At 45.0% G+C, this 14,539-nt stretch overlaps 1 pseudogene; it reads right to left on the bottom strand.

Annotated features, from left to right (window-relative positions):
* Nucleotides 1-1,652: 1,652 nt before the first annotated feature.
* LOC120062826 lies at nucleotides 1,653-8,786 on the bottom strand (annotated as a pseudogene).
* Between the last annotated feature and the right edge of the window lie 5,753 nt (nucleotides 8,787-14,539).

Genomic DNA, 14,539 nt, shown 5'->3' with positions numbered 1-14,539 from the left:
GTTACCTTAGTGTTCTTGGGCACAGGGACTATGGTGGTCTGCTTAAAACATGTTGGTATTACAGACTTGGACAGGGAGCTGTTGAAAATGTCAGTGAAGACACTTGCCAGTTGGTCAACGCATGCTCGCAGTACATGTCCTGATAATTCATCTGAACCTACGGCCTTGTGAATGTTGACCTGTTTAAAGGTCTTACTCACATCGGATGCGGAGAGCGTGATCACAGTCTTCCCGGAGCAGCTGGTGCTCTCATGCATGTTTCAGTATTATTTGCTTCGAAGCGAGCATAGAAGTAGTTTAGCTCGTCTGGTAGGCTCGTGTCACTGGGCAGCTCTCGGCTGTGCTCCCTTTGTAGTCTGTAATGGATTTGCAAGCCCTGCCACATCCAACGAGCGTTAGAGCCGGTGTAGTACGATTCGATCTTAGTCCTGTATTGAAGGCCCAAAAAATTGTCAAAGACTCTAGTCACCCAAGTCATAGACTGTTCTCTCTCTTACTTCCCGGCAAGTGGTACCAGAGCGCCAAGTCTTGGTCCAAAGGCTCCTTTAGAGCTTCTACCCCCAATCCATAAGACTAGTGAACAATTAATCATATGGCCACCCGGACCATTTGTATTGACATTCCCCCCCCCCTTTCTTTTTACACTGCTGCTACTCGCTGTTTATTATCTATGCATAGTCACTTTACCCCTACCTACATGTACAAATGACCTCAACTAACCTGTACCTCAGCACATTGATTCGGTACCGGCACCCCCTGTATATAGCCCCGTTATTGTTATTTATTGTGTTACTTTATATTTTAAAAAAATACATTTTTAGTAAATATTTTCTTAACTCTATTTCTTGAACTGCATTATTGGTTAAGGACTTGTAAGTAAGAACTTCACGTTAATGTCTACAACTTGTATGAGGCACATGTGACAATTTTTTATTTGATTTTGTTAACGCCAGATGACAGAGGGCGCTGTTTAAGCCACCGCAAAGCAATTTTTGTGATTCGCTGGACTATTCACCTAATGATTTCTACAGTTTGTTAAAATCTTTTTTAATGTGTATAGTATTGCTTACTAGATGTTGTTCAATGAATTCGAGAACCACTCCTCCAGGGTTATACACATACTTGTATTGGCCTCATGTATGACGATGGCGGTTCTATAACAGTTCTTCCCGATGACTACGTCGGGCCCTGAGGATGTGTCTGTTTCTGTAGCCTACTAAGGTTGAGTAGTTTAAGGTTGAGACGGTGACAGGAAGAGTGGTGTTTCAGATGAAAGACGTTTCTCACTGTGTTATTTTCATGTTTAAAAAGACGACACTTCCAGTCTTGAACTATCACTGTGATTTATTTTCAACTAGTACAAGACTTGACATGTCAGGTTGAAACACAGTAGTCCATTTTAAGGATAGTAACACACATGAAATGTCTGTTTGTTTTCACATTTTAATTTTAGTGAGCAAATTCAATATCCATATTTCCCATTTTGTACTTACATCACATGTTTAGGTGTACATTACATCACTGCAATTATTCACACAAAGCTTGGCAAGAGATCAAACATACTTTACAGCTTCAGCCAATGAGCTAGAATTCAAATTCAGTAAATATTAAATCATTTCACAATTATTGAGGAAAGCCTGAGAAAGCAGGTATCAGTCAATCAGTGACTTCCTCATGGTTTTGTTGATCCAATCAAGGTACATTTTTGATATGAGTGTGTACACCCCAGGTTTGGTCTTGATGCCACATTTTGTACCGAACGACGAGTCCCTTAGTTCACCTCCACACCCACAACGGGCCACCGGGAGTCTCCCTGAAAACACAGACATCAATTCATACATGATTACTTTGTCATTTACAAACAATATATACAGTTTAAACGCATGTATCAATGGTTGATCATTGGCTCCCTGCAAAATATATTACAACTTATCAGCGAGTACACTGACACACACACACACTCAGACACACACTCAGACACACTGAAATGAGTCCACCCTGGTTTTGTCCACAGACCCGGCACACAGCATGTGTAGGTGATGATTGGGGTCATGTTGTAGTAGTCTGCAGAGTTACACTTCCTCCTGTCGATCACGGTGACGTTGGTAGATTTCAGGACGTCAGACATGGTTTTAGCATTGTTCTCGGTGGCCCCATCCAGACACTGAGCAGGCGGTCCCTGCTTGGACGTTCCAGAGGGACAGGTAACGCTAGAGGTCTCACTGCCGTAGTCAGCTTTACTTTCTTATCCAACTGAGAAGGAGAAGGTCGTGTCAATTCTCCTTCAACTGTCTCAGATGTGAATAATGTCTGACACCAGTAGTGACTGACCTTCAACAGCATGATGTCGTTGACATTGAATCGGGGTCAAACAGGATGAGGGACGCGACCTTTAACCTTACGGACTGTCTAGTGTCCTTCTCCTCTGTTTGATGAGTGGACCCTAGAAACACCTGTTGATGCTTCAGACAGAACAAACCTTCTGGTTAGATCAGATGAAGGAAGCAGCCCAACAACTACAATGAAACAATCTCAGAAGCACAACGTAGAAATCTAACATTTGAGACAGAGTTGCTAGAAAACCATTACAGTGACAGCATCTGTACAAGGACAACAACACTGATATTGGACCTACTCAGTACAGTGGGCTGCAGTCAGGACCCATTGTGGTGGATCAGGATTCCTCCACACATTTTGTTTCCTTTTTGTCCCCAGTAGAGAGGGACTAGCATTACCCATTTGGGGGGCGGTCTCTTGTATTTACCAAACATAATCCCTGTTATACTTGTACCGGCAGGATAGAACAGAGGCGTTACTGGTAGAGACAAGCGCGGCGGAACTCATGTATTTTGTAAACAAAAGACTGGTGCACGATACTCTCGGAAGTCTCGAGCATTGTCGCACTGAGGTAAGTTTCTATGATAGGCTGTAGACCACATAACCTCCGAGATGAGTTCCATCGGTATTCTGTAGCTGTTTTACATACCATCGGTCAGAGGCTGGCAATAAACAGCATGAATGAGAAACACCTCACCCAGAGGCGACGCTCCAAGTAGCCGGGCTTTAGGCAGGGTGAAATTAAATGCCGTTTATACCAAATTTCTTATCAGACATAGTTAAATGTGAAACCAGAGGAAAAGAAAAACTCTGGACCACCTTTTACTCCAACAACAGACGCAATACAAAGCTCTCCCGCGCCCTCTTGGTAGTCTGACATAATTTATATCACTCCTGTTCCTGCTTAAAGCAACAAAATAAAGCAGGAAGCACCAGTTACGAATAAATAAAAAGTGGTCAGAGGAAGCAGATGCTAAATAAACGACCAGTTTCGCTAGACGACTGGAATATTTCCGGGATTCTCCGATGGCATTGAGGAGTACACCACATTCAGTCTTGCATCATCAATAAGGCATCGATGACGTTCATCCGACAGGACAGTATGTCCGGATCCAGTATACACACCACTGGTGTATCTGACGCAATTCCCCGATACACTGGGCAGATTGAGTGTGAGCACTCAGTGGAAAACCAAGCTATCAGTGATTGTGAAATGAAGACCTCAACCCCGCCCAGCCCCTATCGCGCTAGTTTCTCCACACATGTGGATTCACTAACTCACTAACTACCCTGAACCACTGAGTCAGCATAACTGCCTTTCCTGATTGTGCAGCTCGTCGACATACCCCCCCCCCCCCTGTAGCTCACAGGCTTGTCAGTGAAACTACCCACAGGACACAGTCAGGGTTTCCTTCATGGCTCCTATCTGCATCTGCAAGACCATTGTTTTCTTCAGATGTATCTACATAACAAGGGAGGTGTGTCCCAAATGACAACCCAATCCATATGGGCCCCTGGTCAAGTAATGCACACAGGGACTAGGTGCATGTTTGGTGTAGTCTTCCTGTTGACTTTCTGTTTAGCAGCATGCTACACACCAAAATGCTGTTTTTTACCGAGACGAGTTATCTTTATGACCTCAACATCGTCAGCTATCCATCACTTGTCCATCAGTCTCAGCTTCACTGATGAGGAATGTGTAAAGCACACGACACATCCCATACAAAAGCTGTTTCTGTGTCGTACAAAGGTGTTTTAATTATCTCCAGCGTTTATTCCCTTTTTCAGTTTTACCTTTTAATTTCCAGGCAGGTCAATGAAAAACTAATTCTGTATTTAACAACCAACAGCCTGAAGAAGTGTGTGTCTCCAGGTTATCCCACTAGCTAGCATCTCTGTCACTTGGTTGCAGGGATAGGTTTGTGCCACTAGTTCAGAGAAATGGCTTACATGATGAACATGCTTTGATGCAGACTCACCACAGACCCCCATACGGTGAAACCACAGCGTTTCTTGAAAAACCATGACTTGTCGTTGTGATGGATCTGGATGAAACTAACCGTCCGTTCTCAGAAACTACATGATGGATATCATGTATGAAAAAAAAACAGATGTCAAAATGAAAGAAATGAAATTGTGACGTAAGTCACATGAGCCGAATACAACAGTTAGACTTACAGTGAAATGCTTACTTACGAGCCCCTAACCACAATTGCAGTTTCTAAAAAAATACAGATAAGAATAAGAGATAAAAGTTGCCATAACGGCAGTGATGCTACTAGTCAGATGCTCTCGATGGTGCAGCTGTATAACCTTTTCGAGATCTAGGATCCATGCCAATTCTTTCAGTCTCCGTAGGGGAATAGGTTTGTGTCCCTACTTCACGAACTTTGTCTTTAGGTGTGCTGGACATGTTAGTTTGTTGTGATGTGGACACCAAGGAACTTAAGCTCTCAACCTGCCTCCACCTGCAGACCCGTCGATGAAGATGGGGGCGTGCTTCTGACCCTCTGACCTCCTCCCTATAGGCTGTCTCTCATGTCGGTGCTCAGGCCCTACCACTGTTGTGTCATCAGAAATTCAATGATGGTGTTGGGAGTCGTAGCCATGTCCGTTGCGGTCATGAGTGAACAGGGAGTACCGAGGGGGGACTGAGCACGCACACCTGAGGGCCCCTGTGTGAGGATCAACGTGGCAGATGTGTTTGTTACCTACCACAAACTACCTGGGGCGCCCGTCGTGGAAGTCCGGATCAGTTGCAGAGGTGAGTTTTTAGTCCCAGGGTCCATATCTATTGATGAGCTTGAGGGCACTATGGTGTTGAAAGTGAGCTGTTGTCAATGAATGCATTCTCACATAGGTTTTCCTTTTGTCCAGGGGAAAGGGCCGTGTGGAGTGCGAATTGAATTGCATCATCTGTGGATCTGCTGGGCAGTGCAAATTAGAGTGGGTCTAGGGTTTCTGGGATGATGTGTGATGTGAGCCATGACCACGGCCTTTCAAAAGCAATTCATGGCTACAGACGTGAGTGCAACCAAGTCGGTAGTGGTTTCGGCAGGTGACACTTAGTGTCTTGGGACACAGGGACATGGTGTCTGCTTGAAAACTGTTTGTATTATACAGACTTGGACAGGGAGCTGTTTGAAAAGGTCAGTGACGACACTTGCAGTTGGTCACGCATGCTCGCAGATACATGTCCTTATAAATTCATTCTGAACCTACGGCCTGTGAATGTTGACACTGTTTAAAGTCTTACTCACATCGGATGCGGAGAGCGTGATCCCAGTCTTCCCGGAGCGCTGGTGCTCTCATGCATTTTCAGGTATTATTTGCTTCGAAGCGAGCATAGAGTAGTTTAGCTCGTCTGGTAGAGCTCGTGTACTGGGCAGCTCTCGGGCTGTGCTACCTTGTAGTCTGTGAAGTGGATTTGCAGCCCTGCCACACCAACGAGCGTTAAGCCGGTGTAAGTACGATTCGATCTTAGTCTGTATTGAAGGCCCAAAAAATTGTCAAAGACTCCAGTCACCCAAGTCATAGACTGTTCTCTCTTCTTACATCACGCGCAAGTGTACCAGAGCGCCAAGTCTTGGTCCAAAGGCTCCTTTACAGCTTCTACCCCAATCCATAAGACTAGTGAACAATTAATCATATGGCCACCCGGACATTTGTATGACACCCCCCCCCCTTCTTTTACACTGCTGCTACTCGCTGTTTATTATCTATGCATAGTCACTTTACCCTACCTACATGTTAAAATGACCTCAAACTAACCTGTACCCAGCACATTGATTTGGTACCGGCACCCCCTGTATATGCCCTTACTGTTATTTATTGTGTTACTTTATATTTAAAAAATACATTTTAGTACATATTTTCTTACTCTATTTCTTGAACTGCATTATTGAGTTAGGACTTGTATAAGTAAAACTTCACGTTATGTCATACAACTGTATTAGGCACATGTGACAATTTTTTATTTTGATTTGTAACGCCAGATGCAGAGGGCCTGTTTTACAGCACCGCAAAGCAATTTTTGATTCGCTGGGATATCACCTATGATTTCTACAGTTTGTTAAAATCTTTTTAATGTGTATAGTTTGCTTACTAGATGTTGTTCACTGCATTCTAGAACCACTCCCTCCAGGGTTTATACACATACTTGTATGTGACCTCTGTGTGACGATGGCGGTTCTATAACAGTTCTTCCGATGACTACTCGGGCCCTGAGGATGTGTCTGTTTTCTGCTAGCCTACTAAGGTTGACGTAGTTAAGGTGCTGACGTGACGGAAGAGTGGTTTTCAGATGAAAGAACGTTTCCTCACTGTGTTATCATGTTTAAAAGACGCACTTCCAGTCTTGGAACTATCACTGTTGATTTATTTTCAACTAGTACAGCTTGACATGTCACGGTTGAACCCACAGTAAGTCCATTTGACAAGGATAGTACACCATGAATGTATGTTTGTTTTCACATTTTAATTTTAGTGAGCAAATTCCTAAATCCATATTTCCCATTTTGTACTTACATCACATGTTTAGGTGTACATACATCACTGCATTATTCAACAAAGTCTTGGCAAGAGATACAAACATACTTTACAGCTTCAGCAGATGACTAGATTTCAAATTCAGTAAATATTAAATCATTTCACAATTATTGAGGAAAGCCTGAGAAAGCATGTGTCAGTCAATCAGTGATTCTCATGTTTTGTTATCCAATCAAGGTACATTTTGATATGATGTGTAACACCCAGGTTGGTCTTGATGCCACATTTTGTATCCCGAACGACACGAGTCCCTTAGTTACCTCCACACACCCAACGGCCACCGGAGTCTCCCTGAAAACACACAGCCATCAATTTCATACATGCATTACTTTGTCATTTACAAAACATATATACGATTTAAACGCATTATCAATGGTTGATCAGTGGCTCCCTGCCATATATTACAAATTTATCAGCGAGTACACTGACACACACACACACTCCAGACACACATCAACACACCTGACATGAGTCCACCCTAGTTTTTGTCCCACAGACCCGGCACACAGCATGTTGTAGGTGATAGTGGGGTCATGTTTGTTAGTAGTCTGCAGAGTGACATTCCTCTGTACGATCACGGGTGGACGTTGGTAGAATTTCAGGACGTCAGAACATGCGTTTAGCATTGTTACTCGGGTGGCTCCGCAATCCCAGACACTGACAGATGCGGTATCCCTGCTGGGACGTCTGGCGGTGTCAGAGGGGGCACCCCAAGGTAACGCTAGTAGGTCTCACTTGCCGTATCAGTCTTACTGTTCTTATCCAACTGAGAAGGAGAGGTCGTGTCAATTTCCTTCAACTGTCTCATAGATGTGAATAATGTCTGACACAGTATGGACATGACTTCAACAGGCATGATGTAGTTGACATTGATCCGGGGTCATAACAGGATGAGGGACGCGACCTTTAACCTACGGACCTGTCTAGTGTCCTTCTCCTCCTGTTTGTGAGTGGACCCCTAGAAACACCTTGTTGATGCTTCAGACAGAACACAACCTTCTGTTAGATCAGATGAAGGAAGCAGCCCAACAACTACAATGAACCAATCTCAGAAGCACAAACGTAGAATCTAACTTTGAGACAGAGTTGCTAAGCAAACCATTACAGTGACAGCATCTGTACAAAGGACAACAACACTGATATTGGACCTACTCAGTACAGTGGCTGCAGTCAGGACCCATTGCTGGTGGATCGGCATTCCTCCCACACGTTTTTTTCCTTTGTTGTCCTCCAGTAGACATGTAGGGTAAGGAGTGAGGCTTCACCTCTTTCCACCAATGATCCTCGCACAGTCCCTAGGAGCAGGGACAAAACACCAACAGTAACTAATTAGAGAAATAATAATAATCACACACACACACATAAACACACACACATAAACACCCACACACACACACACACCATGGACACCACCATCACTAGCACAGAGAGGCTGCTACCTACATACAACAGACTTGAAATCATGGCCCCTTTAATGATGGAACACTAGTCACTTTAATAATGCCACTTTAATCATATTTACATATCTTGCATTATTCTCTCATATGTATATACGGCATTCTATACTATTCCACTGTATCTTAGTCTATGCCTCTCTGACATTGCTCGTCCATATATTTATATATTCTTAATTCCATTACTTTACTTAGATTTGTGTGTATTAGGTATTTGTTGTGGAAATTGTTAGATATTACTTGTTAGATATTGCTGCACTGTCATAGAAGCCAACACTTTTCGCTACACTCGCATTAATACATTCTGCTAAACACGTGTTGTACCAATAACATTTGATTTGATTTGACATAAACACACACACACACAAACACACACCTACCTACCTGAGTGCAGATATAGAAGGATCATGGTAGAGGTCCAGAAACTGCTGCAGTGGAGAGGATCATGGTTATTTAACTCTGATGTAACCCAGTAGTTCAGAGTCTACTGTGATGCTCTCTGATCTCTCTCTTTATACTTATTATAGAGGATGTGGTCTGATGTTTCACCTCAAAGTGGAACCATAACACATGCACACACACACACACACACACACACACACAACACCACACACCACACACCACACAACACACACACCACCACACACACACAACACCACACACGCATACGATCACTTTGTCACGACTTCCACCGGATCGGTCCCTCTCTCTTGTTCCGGGCGGCGTTCGGCGGTCGACGTCACCGGCCTTCTAGCCATCGCCTACACTTTTCATTTTCCATTTGTTTTGTCTTTGTTTTACACACCCTGGTTTCAATTCCCCAATTACATGTTCATTTTTAACCTCTCTGTTTTCCCCATGATTTTGTGGCGTGTTTGTTTTGGTACTTCGGTCCTTTTGTGTGGGCTTGGTATTACTCATGTATTTTGGTAATTTTGAGTTTAAGTTACTTTTATTACTCATCTCTGCTGTCCTGCGCCTGACACAGCTACACCCAGAACCTTTACACACATCCTCATCCATTTTACTTAAATGTCCCCATTCACCACCTTAAATCACAATTTCATTAAAACAAGAATGACTGATTGTGTAAAAGAAGATGACAAAACAAATTATAAAAGGAGAAACAGTTTATCATTTACTCCAGTAGTTTTACGGCTTTTACACAATGACCCTCGGTCTAACAAAAGTAGTTTACTGTCTAGTTCAATTTCTAGTATGAGAAGTACATCGTTACACTGTTAGCCCACTCAGTCTGTTGAAGAAGAGAATCTGTTCACCAATAGTAGAGACAAATGCCAACAACAAAGTCATTCCATTCGTATGAAACCCATGACTCAGTTTATACAAGAAAGTTACATCATTTACAGAGGTTTCACCTTTCACTCGTTATTTTCCATTTGAGTCACAATGGCACCCTATTCACTACATAGTGCACTACTTGCCTATGGACCCTGGTCAAAAGTAGTGCACGACTTCCCCATGGACCCTGGTCAAAGTATTGCACGACTTCCCTATGGACCCTGGTCAAAAGTAGTGCACTATTTCCCCATGGACCCTGGTCAAGTAGTGTATAATTTCCCCATGGACCCTGGTCAAAAGTAGTGACAAACGTAGGGAGTAGGGAGCCATTTGGGGATAATCCTATGTTTAGTGTTTATAAAATGCGTACTTTATTAGATAAAAAATTATGTCCATTTTGTCTTAGACAGACAGGTAGGAGCACTGTTTCCATGCCAAGCATTAATATCATGCTGACTGACAATGTGTGGTCTATAATATTTACGTTCTTCATAAATAATAAGGTCAGCATACCATATTTTTCAATGGAGACTTGTCAAAAGGAGCAGCTTGAATATTTAATAATTCTTAATACTCCATCACAATTTAAAAAACCTGCATTTATATTTATACAGGTTGTCTTGAGATAAAAATCAAGTGTGTATCAATACTAAATAACACATACTGGAAGCAGCTTGTATTCATCATCCGCATTAAACTTGATACTATCAAGAAAAGCTGGTGTAGTTGGCAGGTAGAGCTCTATTCTTTATCTAGGACCAGTTCTAGTCAGAATGCCAGAGCAACACTGCTTTCTACAGTAAGAGCTCACTGATCTAGGACCATTTCTAGTCAGGATGCCAGAGCACACTGCATTCTACAGTAAGGAGCTCCACTGATCTAGGACCAGTTATCGTCATGTGCCAGAGTAACACTGCATTCTACAGTAAGGAGCTCCACTGATCTAGGACCAGTTCTAGTCAGGTCTACATGCATTCCTCAGTAGTGAGTTATATACCTATATACATCACTTACACATAATATATACACACTATATACACCACTATATACACACTATATATATCACTATATCACACCACTATATACACAACTATATACATCACTATATACACAACTATATATATCACTATATACATCCTATATACACCAACATATACCAACTATATACACCACTATATACACCACTATATACTCACTAATACACCCACATATCACCACTATATACACCATATTACACCACTATATACACCACTAATATACATCACACTGTATACATCACTATATACATCACTATATAACACACTACTACACCACTCTATATACAGCATAACAACTGTAAGTGATGAATAAATATGTCCATTGGGGTGGAGCCAGAGTAAAGACTGTTGGGGGGGGGTGGGGGGATGACATAGAGGGAACTACATGAACCATTGGGGGGTGGGGGGGGGGGATGACCTATAGGGACTAGCATGAACATTTTGGGTGGGGGGGTGACCTATGTGGCCTATTATGGACCATTGGGGGGGGGGGGGGGGGGATGACCCTATGAGGACTAGCATGCCCATTTTGGGGGGGGGGGGGCTATGAGCGGACTAGCATGACATTGGGGGGTGGGGGGGGGGATGACTTTTGAGGGACTAGCATGACCATTGGGGGGGCGTCTCTGTATTTACCACATACATCTGCCTGGTTATACGATGTACCGCAGGATAGAACAGAGGCGTCTGGTAGACAAGGGCGGCGGCTATGTATTTTTGTAAACAACAGCTGATGCACATATCTAAGTAATCTCGAGCTATTCTCGCCTGAGGTAGAGTTTCTCATGATAGGCTTTAGACCACACTACCTACCGAGAGAGTTCTCATCTGTATTCTTTGTAGCTGTTTTACATACCACCTCAGTCAGAGGCTGGCACTAAGATAGCATTGAATGAGAAAAACCTTCACCAGAGGCGCCGCTCAAGTAGCCGGGGACTTTATGCAGGTAACTTAAATCCGTTTACCAAATTTCTATCAGCATGTTAAATGTGAAACCAGAGGAAGAAAACTCTGGACCACCTTTACTCCACACAGAGACGCATACAAAGCTCTCCCTCGCCCTCCATTTGGCAAATCTGACCAAATTATATCCTCCTGGATTCCTGCTTAAAAGCAACAAATAAAGCAGGAGCACCAGTGACGAGATCAATAAAAAGTGGTCAGAGGAAGCAGATGCTAACTACAGGACCGTTTCACTAGCACAGACTGGAATATGTTCCGGGATTCCTCCGATGGCATTGGGGGAGTTACACCACATAGTCATTGGCATCACCAATAAGTGCTCGATGGCGTCATCCCCACAGTGACAGTAGTCCAGGATCCAGTATACACCCCTGTGTGATCATGACCAATTCCCATAACCACTGGGCATTGAGGTGTGAGGCACTCAGTGGAAAACCAAGCCTATCAGTGATTGTGAAACTGAAGACCTCCAACCCCGCCCCAGCACCCTATCTCGCTAGTTTCCTCTCACACAGTGGTTCACTAACTCACTAACTACCCTGAAACACTGAGTCAGCATAACTGCCTGCCTGTATTGTGCAGCTCTCTGACATCCCCCCCCCCCTGTAGCTCACAGGCTGTCGTAAACTACCCACAGACACAGTCAGGGTTTCCTTCTGGCTCCTATCTGCATCTGCAAAGACCATTGGTTTTCTTCAGATGTATCTCACACTAACAAGGGAGGTGTGTCCCAAATGACACCCAATCCATATGGGCCCTGGTCAAGTAATGCACACAGGGAATAGGGTGTCGTTTGTAGCTTCCTGCTGAACTTCCTGCTTAGCAGCATGCTTTAACACCAAATGCTGTTGTTTTACGGAGACGAGTTATCTTATGACCTCAACATCGTCAGCTATCAATCAGCTTGTCCAATCAGCTTCCAGCTTCACTGATGAAATGTGAAGCACACGACACATCCATACAAAAAGCTGTTTCTGTGTCGTACAAAGGTGGTTTAATTATCTCCAACGTTTATTCCTTTTTTTTCATTTTTACCTTTTAATTTACCAGGCAGGTCAATGAAAAAAACTATTCTTATTTACAACCACAGCCTGAAGAAGTGTGTCTCAGGTTATCCACTAGCTAGCATCTCTGTCACTTGGTTGCAGGGATAGGGTTAGTGCCAGCTAGTTCAGAGAAATGGCTGACATGATGAAATGCTTTGATGGCAGACTCACCACAGACCCCCATACGGTGAAACCACAGCGTTCTTGACAAACCATGACTGTCGTTGTGATGAGATCTGAGATGAAACTAAACCGTCTCGTTTCTCAGAAACTACATGGATGGATTCTAATGTATGAACAGATGTCAAATGAAATGAAATGAAATTGTAGTAGTCACATGAGCCGAATACAACAGGTAGACCTTACAGTGAAATGCTTACTTACATGGATGGATTCTAATGTATGAGCAGATGTCTTGGAAAAAACGTGTATTCTTGTTTATTATTATTCGTATTGTGAATGGGCCCCCCCCCCCCCCCCCCCCCCAAGTGGTCATGCTAGTCCCTCTATGGTCACCCCCCCCCCCCCATGGTCATGCTAGTCCCTCTATGGTCCCCCCCCCCCCCCTCCAATGGTCATGCTAGTCCCTCTATGGTCACCCCCCCCCCCAATGGTCATGCTAGTCCCTCTATGGTCACCCCCCCCCCCCCCCCCCCCCAAGTGGTCATGCTAACCTCTTAGGTCACCCCCCCCCCCCCCCCCCCCCCCCCCCCCAGTGGTCATGCTAGTCCTCTATGGTCACCCCCCCCCCCCCAATGGTCATGCTAGTCCCTCTATGGTCACCCCCCCCCCTCCAATGGTCATGCTAGTCCCTCTATGGTCACCCCCCCCCCCCAATGGTCATGCTAGTCCCTCTATGGTCACCCCCCCCCCCCCCCCCAAGTTCATGCTAGACTCTCTATGGTCACCCCCCCCCCCCCCCCCCCCCCCCCCCCAGTGGTCATGCTAGTCCCTCTATGGTCACCCCCCCCCCCCCAATGGTCATGCTAGTCCCTCTATGGTCACCCCTCCCCCAATGGTCATGCTGCCCCCACTATGGTCACGCCCCCCCCTCCCCAATGGTCATGCTAGTCCCTCTATGGTCACCCCCCCCCCCCCCCAATGGTCATGCTGCCCCCCTATGGTCACGCCCCGCCCCCCCCCCCCAATGGTCATGCTAGTCCCTCTATGGTCATCCCCCCCCAATGGTCATGCTGCTCCCACTATGGTCACCCCCCCCCCCCCCCCCCCCCCACGTGGTCATGCTAGTCCCTCTATGGTCACCCCCCCCCAGTGGTCATTCTAGTCCCACTATGGTCACCCCCCCCACCCCCAATGGTCATGCTGCTCCCACTATGGTCATCCCCCACCCCCCCAGTGGTCATGCTAGTCCCTCTATGGTCACCCCCCCAGTGGTCATGCTAGTCCCACTATGGTCACCCCCCCCCCCCCCAATGGTCATGCTGCTCCCACTATGGTCACCCCCCCCCCCCCCAATGGTCATGCTGCTCCCACTATGGTCACCCCCCCCCCTCCCCCAATGGTCATGCTGCTCCCACTATGGTCACCCCCCCCCCCAATGGTCATGCTGCTCCCACTATGGTCACCCCCCCCCCCCCCAATGGTCATGCTGCTCCCACTATGGTCACCCCCCCCACCCAATGGTCATGCTTGTCCCTCTATGGTCACCCCCCCCCCCCCCAACAGTCTTATTCTGACTCCACCCCAATTGACATTTATTTAGTCATCACTGTTACAGTTGTTATGCTGTATATAGTGGTGTATATATTGGTGTATATATTGGTGTATATAGTGATGTATATAGTGATATATATAGTGATGTATGTTTTGATGTATATAGTGATATAGTGAT

The sequence above is a fragment of the Salvelinus namaycush genome, chromosome 18, assembly GCF_016432855.1.
Source record: "Salvelinus namaycush isolate Seneca chromosome 18, SaNama_1.0, whole genome shotgun sequence".
Lineage (NCBI taxonomy): Eukaryota > Metazoa > Chordata > Actinopteri > Salmoniformes > Salmonidae > Salvelinus > Salvelinus namaycush.
This window is presented reverse-complemented; position numbering and strand designations above follow the sequence as displayed.